Source organism: Mustela lutreola, chromosome 9, assembly GCF_030435805.1.
Source record: "Mustela lutreola isolate mMusLut2 chromosome 9, mMusLut2.pri, whole genome shotgun sequence".
Classification (NCBI taxonomy): Eukaryota; Metazoa; Chordata; class Mammalia; order Carnivora; family Mustelidae; genus Mustela; species Mustela lutreola.
In genome coordinates this window covers 112468266-112480342 of record NC_081298.1, presented here as the reverse complement: position 1 = coordinate 112480342, position 12077 = coordinate 112468266, and positions in this window count along the sequence as shown.

Below are 12077 nucleotides of genomic sequence, written 5' to 3'. Positions count from 1 at the left end.
CATGCCACTGCTTGAAACTCTTGCATAAATGTCCATTACCTTCAGGAAAAAAATAAAAACTTCATGATGTAATCCTTTCCTGCATTTTTCATCTAATACTCTTCCCTTGCTCACCATGTTTTTAACCATGACAGGTTACTGAAAAGCATCACAGTATAATATTTACCTAACTTTGTAGGCATCAACTCTCTGCAGCAATAATCTCTGCATCCTGTGTTTTCAGGCATCATTATCCTTCACTTTCTTTCATTCTCTTAGTCAGCCTCACAAGTCCTTCATTCATACAGATCTTCATTATACTCATTTTTTGTTATATTTTATATTCTATTTTCCCATTAGAATACAAGCTCCACCAAAATGAAAGTATGTTCCAATCACTTCAACTAGTGCCCACTATATAAGAGGTATTTAATAAATATGTATCAGTAAATATCAATAAACAATTTGGTTGCCATTACCTTCTTCCTCTTACTAATTTCTTTAGTCTCTTCTATTCCTTCTAATTCTGTCCTTCTGACCAAAATACATACACAAATATATTCTAACCCTAAGCACATGCAAATACATACACACACAGATACAGACATTTCTTCCTGATATATGACTGAACTTCCCATTTAAACTACTTTTAAAGTTCATCTTACATTTAATGACAAACTTAGTTCCTACTTCTTACTTCTTCTCAGAAGGATTATTTACAAATTATTATTCTTTATAACATTTCCCATATGCATTTCCACCATTGTCCTGAAAGTGATTTTAAGAGTGCATGAATTAAGGGCACCTGAGTGACTCAGTCAGTTAAGTGACTGCCTTTGGCTCAGGTCATGATCTCAGGATCCTGGGATCCACTACCATGTTGGACCCCCTGCTTGGCAAGGAGTCTGCTTCTCCCTTTCCCTCCGCCTGCCTGCATGAGCTCTCTCTCTCTCTTTTAAATTTTTATTTATTTATCTGTCAGAGAGAGAGAGAGCAGAAGCAGGGAGAGCTGCAGGCAGAACAGGCAGAGGGAGCAGGCTCCTCACTGAGCAAGGACCCCAATGAGTGTCTCGATCCCAGGACCCTGGGATCATGACCTGAGCTGAAGGCAGACACTTAACCAGCTGAACTACCCAGGCATTCCCTACATGTGCTCTCTCACTGTGTGTCAAATAAATAAATAAAAATCTTTAAAAAAAAATGCCTGAATTATCTCCTAATTGCTAAATCCACTGACCTTCTGTGTTCTCATTTCACTTACCTTTTCTGCAATATTGGGCACCTCCCTCCCATGACTTCATGAGAGTGTATTCACTCCCTCATTCATCAAGTCATTCAATAAATATATTTGTTGAGTATTTACTCTGTGTCAAGCACACCGCTGGATACTAAAGATATAACACTCAGCCATCTGAAAGGATGAACAACTACCATTTACAACAATGTGGATGGAAACTGGAGGGTATTTAGTCGAGATAAATAATCAGATAAATAATCAGAGAAAGCCAATTATCATATGGTTTCAATCATATGTGGAATATAAGAAACACTGTAGAGGATCATAGGGGAAGGGAGGGAAAACTAAATGGGAAGAAATCAAAGAGGAAGATAAACCATGAGAGACTCTTAACTATAGGAAACCAACTGAGGGCTGCTGGGGGGAGGGGGGATGGGGTAACTGGGTATTAAGGAGGGCATTAAGGAGGACACGTGATGTGATAAGCACTGGGTGTTATACATAACTAATGAATTATTGAACTCTACATCTGAAATTAATGTTGTACTATATGTTAGCTAATTGAATTTAAGTAAAACAAATAAAGATATAACAGTAGGCAAGATAGCCTTCTTACTTCAGAAGGCTTATGGGTTATAAAAAATTAAGATTATTAATATAGCTCTCTATTATTATCTTTCTTCTATGTTTCTTTTGGGTTTTTCTCTTTCTCTATTTATACTGCAAATGAAACAATTCTTCTAAATCCTGATCAAGTTGAAATTTTTCTCACTAAATTATCTCTAGGATGAACTTAGTCACAAAAATTTTAAATCTTAAAACATTAATTCACAAATATTCATCAACTATCCTCTAAGCTTCAGAATGAGTTATAGCTGACTGCTAGATATCATATTTCACTAGAACCTCAAATTCAAAGTGACCTAAATTAAGCTCAGTACCTTGATCTCAATCCACTGCAAATTCTGTACTTAGTAACTCATTTAAAGTGACCATTACCTTTTCTGGAAGGCACAAATTCTAAAAACTTTGAAATTATATTAAACTTTCTTCATCTTTCCTCTATTTTCTCAGGTTACTGGTAGGTAGAATTCTAAGAAGAAACCAAAGATTGCTGCACCTGGTGTACACACGTTCTCTCAGTTATTCAGTCAAACATTAATCTAGATGCTTACAAAGAGATTTTGTAGTTTAATAAGGTAGCAAAGCAGTCAATCCTTTTTTCATAAAGATTTTTATTTATTTATTTGACAGAGATCACAAGTAGACAGAGGCAGGCAGAGAGACAGAGGAAGGGAAGCTCCCCGTTGAGCAGAGAGCCCAATGTGGGGCTCAATCCCAGGACCCTGGGATCATGATCTGAGCCAAAGGCACAGGCTTTAACACACTGAGCCACCCATGCACCCCAGCCAATCTTAAAATAGGGATATTACCCTAATGAAATGAGTCCATAAAAGGAATTAATTTCTTTCTGATGGAAAGACTAAAAAGGTACAAAGAGATATAATGTGAGGGAGATTCTCCATTGCTGAGTCTGGAGATGGAAGGGGCATGTGGCAAAGAAGACAGGCAACCTCTAGGAGCCAAGAGCAATCCTGGCTGACTAGAGCAAGGAAATAAGAACCACAGTCCTGCAACCACAAGAACCTAATTTCTTCTACAGGAACCTGAATTTGAAAGAGAACCCTAAGATCCAGAAGAGAAAATGACTTGGCTATGACCTTGATATTATTAGTCTTGTAGATTCTGAGCACAGAACTCAGCTAAACTTACCTGTACTTCTGACCTACAGAACTATGAGCCAATAAATGGGTATTGTTTTAAGCTGTGAATCTTGTGGTAATTAATTTGTCATGCAGCAATAGAAAACTAACATAGGCTCTTTTTGAGATGGGTGTTAATTCTCCTGTAACTAGCTCTGCAATGTGTTTCCAGAATCTGTGAATCTTCTCTTTTTATCCATTATCATTACCACAGATTATCATTCAAGAATTTATCATCTTTCATGCAATGACTAAAAACCTGCAATAGCCTTTCTATTAAAATATCTTCCCATCTTAGAATGTTCGTGGGTAATTATAGTAGGTCCCTCCTCTTTGGTCTCAGAACTTTTTAATGATTCTCATATCATATCATGATAAGGTATGGCACTTATCCAGAAAGCCTATAGCAATCTCTCAATACCTTGAAGTTAGAGATTGTCCATTTGGAGGGGTCCCTCAATAATGTGGATGAGTTAATATGATTAACTATATCATGCCCAGTGCCCCATATTCCACCCCCTTACCTTGTTCAATATCTCCATTTTGATATGATGAAAGGAACACAGAAATTGGAATTATGCCTTCTTAAATGGATGACTCATCTATTTGGTAGTTTTGTCATCTAGGGCAGGTCACCTGGCCTTTCCGATCTTCAGTTTCTTCATTTCTAGTTACAAAAAAAAGAAAAAACAAACACGAGATGACTTATAGGAAATAACTGAGAAAGTGAATCAGATTAGGTATTACTTAGAATAAAATCTTTTGTTACTTTACGCCTACAGTTTGATTTTCCAAGAAAATTAATAGAAATTTCTGGGCCTCCTCAGCAAGATGGAGATGAAGGACAACTGAAAGATATTAACAACTCTACAACAGAAATAACTTCATGAGCTAAATGCAGTGCTATCTGGTGATGTCCCAAGTTAAAAAAATTATGTTTAACTCAAAATTAAACACCTACCACCACTGTTAATATCACCTAGGCTGCCTCCACTCAAAAGATTTCCTACTGAAAAATTTGTATCCTGGTCATCAAGACGTCAGCTAGTTAGTCCACCCTTTGGCCTAAAATAAAATGTGAATCTATTGTGTACAGTTGAAAGAAAAAAAAGGTGAACATTTTGAGGTAAAATGACGGGTGGGGAGGAAGCACACATTACCTGGTTATTAACGGATTTTAAAAATAAAATTAAGTGGAAGCCATGTTAGAATATATTTTTGGCATAATACTGTTGTTCTGTTGATTCTAATATAAATACAAATGCTGAAAGAGTTTCTCTAACCCACTCTTTAAACAACTTTCCATTTTGCTAATCAGTATCATTTTTTATCAGTGAGTCATCAAACAGCATAGATAATTATCATGTATTTCTCAAACCTGAACTAACTGCAGTAACAGTGAGGAATTAAATGCCTTATGCATTTTATTCTTGTTTTAAAAATTCTCATCAGAAGTTGCCTTTCATTCCCCTTTTTTGAAAGCACAGAAGTGTTTTTTCACTCATTTAAAAAAACTATGACAACTTCGAAGTCCATTCCAGTTTATCAACAGGGAGCCTACCTCTAAAAAAAAAAAATCTGCTTTTCTATTACCCAATCTTCCTCTATTCTTTGAAGAAAAAGCTTTACCTTTAAAAAACAACAAATACAACAACAACAAAAAAAGAGAAAACTCTACTAACTTATAGAAACATTAGGTGCCAATAACTTCACTGAAAATTAGAATTATCTAAAAAACCTAAGTGAAACTGCCAGATATTAACAAGGCCTTTGGCCCAGAGCTCTACAAATTCCACAGATACCTGTCTAGAAACACTTTGAAATAAATTTATAAATATAAGCTTCAAAAATAATCCTACGAGATAAAGTAATAAAAAGGTTTTTGCCTAAATCTGCTTTGCTTGTTGAAATAAGACGATTAGCGAAGTGATCTGTATTATTTGTCATGCTTTACAGAACAAAGCATAGGAGGCTTTCTAAACCAAAATGAAAAAAGCCCCATAAAATTTTGGCTAATTTGTAACTTACCCAAATATCCCTAATGGTATCCAGAGTACCTAAGTCTCCAATATTTCTGTAAAACTATACTTGTCCTATGAAAGCGATATCCCTTTGTAAAATTCTGGGTTTGTCTCATCCCAATCTCTAACCTAGACCCTGAACTTCGTCATATCCTGAGGGAAGAAAAGCTGTTCCCCAAATCTCTAGGCACCATATTGCCTTCACTAAATGTTTCATAAAACAGAAAGGGATGGTTATTTTGCACTAAATAGTAAATGATTTAATGGAGACTTGTCAAGTTATTTCTCTTCTTTCAAAAACTTTCTTTGTATTTCTCATCTCCTTGACCCCATCCCAATTGTTCCAGTCCTCTGTTGTCTCTCCCTTCTCTTTTCTTAAGGAAAAGTATCCTTAAGCTTCTTAACACAGAGCAACTGCACCAGTTTCTCATAATCTAAGCTTTCAGAAGACTCCAAGCTTCTTAGCCTCTTGCTAGAACTATCAAAGCATTCACCAAACAAATTAGGACCTCTGTCTAGGCAAAACTGGAATTCTTTTAAGAGACTGGAACTCTTATAACAATTACTTTTTAAAAATGACCTTCCACATCAATATGTTCATCTGATTTGACCATTACAGGGTGTGTATAAGATCAAATGTGGAGTTTTGGGTTTTTTTTTTTTAGTTTTAGTATATAACCCAAATAACCATAAACCATCCAGATGACCACATTCCATAAAGTTCCAGTGAGTTGTTTCAGGCCACTGCATACAAATAAGCATGTGTCCTGATTACAGTAAATTTGAACATGTGGAAGCCTTAATATTCTGGAGATACATAACTAGCTAAAAGGTTCATCTAAATATTTATTTTGGTGAGTGGTAATTGAATTTTATTTCTTAGTAAAGATAAATATTTTAGATTAGAACTGCAATATTTCAACTTGATTGCAGAAATAAAATAATGACAAGGTAGGCAGTATCTTTTCAGATTCCCTTCTCACCCTTACCCTGTATCTTCTATGCTAAATTCACTACTCATCAATTTCCTCATTAACTGCATACTTTCTACTGGGACGAAGGCTGGTACTCAAAGTTTATTCATACTTAAAAAGGGGATAAGCACACAGCTGAGGTCATCCTGCCTGCAAATACACGTGAATTCATTTATATAAAAACATTAATGTAAATATTACATAGACAGGAACAAATTTCAAGTCATCTTCTCTATCTTTATATATAGGCAATCTGACCCAATTCCATAACTTTAATAAAAGCTATATGCTAATAACTCTCATAGACATTTTTAAAACTCCAGAGAGTATCTCATTGTTTATCATAAAGATAGTAGTTGATAGGAAGAACAGAGGAAAAATAAAGTGGCTGAATTAAAAGAGAAATATTAGAATGGGGAAAAGAGGTAAAATAGATACGGCTGAAGAATATGCGTGAGACAACCATTTCAGACAAGATGGAGAATAGGGACCAGATTTATTTTCTTGCCTGAAATAACCAAAAATCCTGACGAAATATATAAAATGAAACATACGGAACATTATTAGAAAATGAAGTACAGTGATCCCAGATAGATGGTCGGAAATAAACATGGTGAGGCTTACAAGGATGCAAGCTTTCTGTTTTGAGAGTTTCTGGGTTACAGTACAAGGAAGAAGTACCTAGACATTATGAATTGAAAAGATAGAACTGAGAATAAGAGAAGACACATGCAGCTAGAATTTGCAGGGCAGGAAATCAGAGAAAAGAGAGCTGCACCAAGAAGGAATGCTGGAAATCTGCAGAGGTTCCCATTCAGCAGGGTGCTGACCCGCCCATGGAAATTCAGACTACCTGAGGCCAAGGAAAGAGCCACTGGAAAAGATCAGGGGGAAGAGTGTCTGCTGTTCCATAAAGCTGAGAACAGTGCCTGCTCCAGCCAGCCAGAAGAGAACACTTGTAATTCATGGAATTAAGGAAGAGTACTCAGAAAGGGATGAGTAAGTCATGGGAATAAAAGGACAGTGTAAAGAATACAGCCAGGCATTATAATAGTGTTGTACGGTAGCAACAGATGGTGGCTACACTTAGGGTAAGTACAGCATAATGTATAAACTTATCAAATCACTATATCGTACACCTCAAACTCATGTGAATTTTGTGTCAACTAAATAAAAATATTTTTTAAAAGAGTGGATGATGATTATTTTATTATGGAATAATTCTTCATAGACGTGTGGAATGTGAAAAACTAAATATATTATTCAGAAAGGAAATAAAAAGAAAGGATTTATTTCAGGAGTGTGTAGTAATTAGTTCTAGAACAGTGCTTCTCAAACAGAGATGATTTTGATCCTCAGGGAGACATCTGGAAATATTCACAGAAATTTTTGGTTATCAAACTGGAGGTGGAGGGTACTCTACCATTAGGTGTGTAGAGTCCAGGGATGTTACTAAACAAATTAGCTAAGTGAAAGAGAAAAAAAAGACTAAAAACAAGGAAAAGAACATATCATCAGTGAGCTGTGGACAGTGAGCAGCTACGCATGCATGTAATAGAAGCAATACTCTTCTGATTCCACATAGAAATGTTATATACAGACGAGAATTATTAAAATGTTAAAACTGAAGCAGCCTAATGCAGATAGAATTGGAGGCCCTGAAGGAGAGGAATGAACAGAGTAAAGACAGAAAAATATTTAAAGATTTAATAGCCAAAATCTTTCCACATATAATGGAACTATAAACCCACAGATCTAAAAAGGTCAAGACTTACAAACCTGAGGAAAACTACAGTAGGGGACATCATAACCAAAGTCAATGGCAAAGAGAAAAACCTTAAAAACATCTGAGGAGTGAGGAATGAACATGCTTAAAGGTGCTAACAGGACAAATACTTGTCCACATGGAATACTATAATAAGTAGAAATACCTTCCTCTCTGACCTTGTGTAAGGGAAACATTGAATTAGGTATAATATCAAAAGCATGATGCATAAAAGAACAAAATTATAGACTGAACTTCATCAAAATTTAAAACTTCTGCTCTTTGAAAGGCAGTGTTAAAAGAATGCAAAGAAGGGCGCCTGGGTGGCTCAGTGGGAAAAGAATGCAAAGAAAAGCCACATACTGCAAGACAATATTTGCAAATCATATGTCTGATAAAGTACTCATATCTAAAATATTTTTTTTAATCACTCAAAACTTAATAATAAAAAAAAAGAAGAAGATAGGGTCAAAGGATCTGAAGTGATACTTCTTCAGGAGCTTACATGGATAACAAATAAGCACACAGAAAGATGTTCTATGTCATTAGTCACTAGGACAATGCATATTAAATGTATAATGACATACTATTGCCCACCTCACAGGATGGCTAAAATTTAAAAAGACATGAGTGGCTGAGTGGGTTAAGTCTCTGCCTTGGGCTCAGGTCATGATCTCCCGGTCCTGGGATTGAGCCCCACATCAGGCTCTTTGCTCAGCAGGGAGCCTGCTTCCCCCTTTCTATGCCTGCCTCTCTGCCTACTTGTGATCTCTTTCTCTGTCAAATAAATAAATAAAATCTTTAAAAAATAAATAAATAAAATTTAAAAAGACAGACACTACCAAGTGTTGAGGATGTGGAGAAACTGGAACTCCACTACATTACTAGTAGGAATGAAGATGACACAATCACACTGGAAAACAATGTAGTAGTTCTTACAATATTAAACATATATCTGCCAACAGACTCAGTCATTTCACTCCTAAGTATTTAACCAAGACAAATGAAAGAGTCTGTTCATACAAAGACTTGAATACAAATGCACACAGATTTATTTGTCATAACTGGGAACAAGCCAAATATCCATCAACAGGTGAATGATAAACGAATTATGGTATATCCATACAATGAAGTACTTCTTGGCAATAAAAGTGAATAAATTTTTGACACGTGACAATGTGAATGAATCTCAAAATAATTATATGTTAATAATCTATATGACAACTATTCTATTATAAAACCAGGCCAAAAAATAATTGATTCCTTCCAGGTACGTAAAATTCTGGAAAACAAAAATGAATTTATAGTAACAGAAAGCAGAACAGTGTGGTTGCCAGAGGTTCAGGCAGTGAGAAGGGGGAGAGCGACACGAAGGAGAGATTAATAAGTGGCACATGGGCACTTTGGGGAGTTATGGATATGTTCATTATCTTTATTCTTTTGATAGCTTCACAGGTGTGTACATATATCAAAATACACTTTGATCTGTGCATTTATTATAAGTCAATTATACCTCAATAAAGCCAGTTCAAAACAAAATAAATATGCATATATAGAACTGGATGGGGGAGTAACACAATTGGTAGATGGTGGTCTTGATGATCTCCAAATTTTAAGCTTGTGCTTAGAACAGTGTCACTTGAAGAGGGACAATCAAGACTTTTGTGACTAGTCTCCTAAAAGACATTTAGTGGAGATTTTTAATATTTTTAATTTTATTAACTTTAAAAATTTCTATTTTTTTGGTTTCTCTGTTCTTCCAAGTACTCGCTTTGGCTCCTTTTCGTCAAAACCAATGCTAGTTTATTAGGAAGTAAGAGGCTCTATTTTGGGAAAAAAAAAAAATTTCCCTGTTTTGAAACATGAACATATGGAATTAGTGGAAAGGATCATTTTGTTTATTTCTGAGGAAGAGAAAAAAGTCTCCTAACTTTCTTCTAGCAGTTGGTTCTCATTATAATGCACAAACTTCCAAAGCATCTTAAACTACCTGAAATCAGTTTAATTTTTCTATGAGAATGAACAAGTCAATAGGTTCCTCTTATTATTTAAGGAAGTTTCTAATTCATAGAAAAATGAACATTTTCCTCTGGAAAATTTTAGTTTTATTATGTTATTGTGTCATCACTTTTTAACATGATTTTCAGTAAGAAGTCCTAAAGTGACCTGAAATAGGAAGACTAATACACCTAAAAGACAGTGAAACAGCTGCTTGTGCAGAGGTGTTGAAATTGTAGGCAAATCTGATCTGCTCTGGGACCTTCTTCCTGCCAACAAATTCTGGCACGCTTGAGTCAAAATCTGAAATTCTATGATTTTAAGTCTGATTCTGACATACCTGCTGACAAATTAAATAACTTAGTTTCACCAATTTACTCACTCATATATAGTTGTTCTTTTACTCGGGTCAATGAAGAACCCATTATGCCCAAAATACTGTAACAGAATCCATAAACAGTTAAAAGGTGAAAGTCCTAGTGCTTACTCTCAGGGAGCTCTGGGTCTAGTTTGTATTTAAGATAAATGGTAAAGAAGCAAAGCAAGTGTGTGCAATTACCACCCAAATGATTATATGGTTTTGTTAAAAACATAAACCTAAAAATGGAAGTAAAACAAAAGCAAAAACAGAAATGGAAGTAAAAAGGGATGGAAAAGAATCATGAAGTAAACTTCTGGTACAGTTACTTACGTTAGCCAGCCCTGAAGATGGCTTCCACTAATCCCCACTGACCCCCACAGCAGATAAGACTGATCTATGTAATGAAGAGGATATTGCAAAAATGATGGAGGAATGACTTCTGAGGCTAGGCAGAAAAAGCGCATGGTTCCTGTCCTTGGAGCACCTGTCTACAGGATGCTAGCTGCCATATTGTGAATACACTTAAGTAGCCATATACAGTGGTCCACGTGGTGAGTAATTAAGGTCTCCTACCAAAAGCCAGCACCAACTTGACAGTCACGTTAGTGAGCCATCTTGGAAACAGGTTTTCCAGCACAAGGTAAGCCTTCAAGTGACAACAGTTACAACTGGTATCAAAATTGCAAACTGATAGAAGACCCTGAACCAGGACCACCCAGCTAAGCCACTCTCAAATTCCTAAACCACAGTACCTAGTAAACATAATAAATATTTAGTGCTATTTTAAGCCACTCGAGGATAATTAGTTATATAGCAATAGATGCTTAATGAAGTTAGACATAGCTTGGAACCAAAAGTCGGTTCTATTACCTGTGAACATGGTCAAGTCATTTAACCTTGTCTAAGTTTTATTTTACTCAAATGTGAAACAGAAGTGTTATCCAACTGTGACTATCTCATTGTGTCACTGTGATAAATACATAAGATAAATAAAAGTATTTTGAAAAAAAGAATTCTGTAAGACTTAGGAGACCATGGTTATCACTATTTCCTTTATATAGGAATTCAACATTTTCTGACTGTTAATTCTTCTATCTCCTAATATGATTATAGAAGCACTGTCAATAAAGTGCTTTAAACTCCACAGAGGAAAGGTGGTTAACACAGCAAATCTTGGGTAAGGCAACTTCATACATGTGTGTCAGGTGTAATGTTAAGGGGTTGGTGGGGATCAAGTAATAAAACAAAAGACAAACAACACACCCTGTTAGTATATGAAATAGAGTCTGAAAAATTGTGGGAGAATGAACATAGTTTTAAAAAGGATGTCTCTTGGGACGCCTGGGTGGCTCAGTTGGTTAAGCAGCTGCCTTCGGCTCAGGTCATGATCCCAGCGTCCTGGGATCGAGTCCCACATCGGGCTCCTTGCTCCACGGGGAGTCTGCTTCTCCCTCTGACTCTGCCTTCTACTCTGTCTGCCTGTGCTCACTCTCCCTCTGAAAAATAAATAAATAAAATCTTTAAAAAAAAAAAAAAGGATGTCTCTTCCTCCAATACTTTGAAGATTGTGGGAGCTATAAAATAGGCTTCAAATTGGTTCTTTTGCCACATTTCCATTTATCCAGGTTCTTAGTTTCTGTTTTCTGATACTTAGTTCCTCTTTCTTCCTCTTAGTGAAGGAAGAAATTCACTTTTCACAGGGATTCCTTTACAGTCAAATGATTCTGCACTTATCACCTAGATATAAAACCTTATTATAAAATAATATTAAACAATAATAAAACTGTGAGGTCTCTTTTTGAGTGAAGAGTCATTTTGTGATTCCTCTTACTCAGAGAAGTATTTGAGGCCTTACCATGTTTTTCTTTCTTTCTCTAAACCATGCCTAGAGGTTCTACAATATGTATGAATTTCTCCTCTTCTGTTTCTTAGGCTGTTTTAACCTTTGTCAGTATCTTCCAGGTCCTCATTGGCATCTA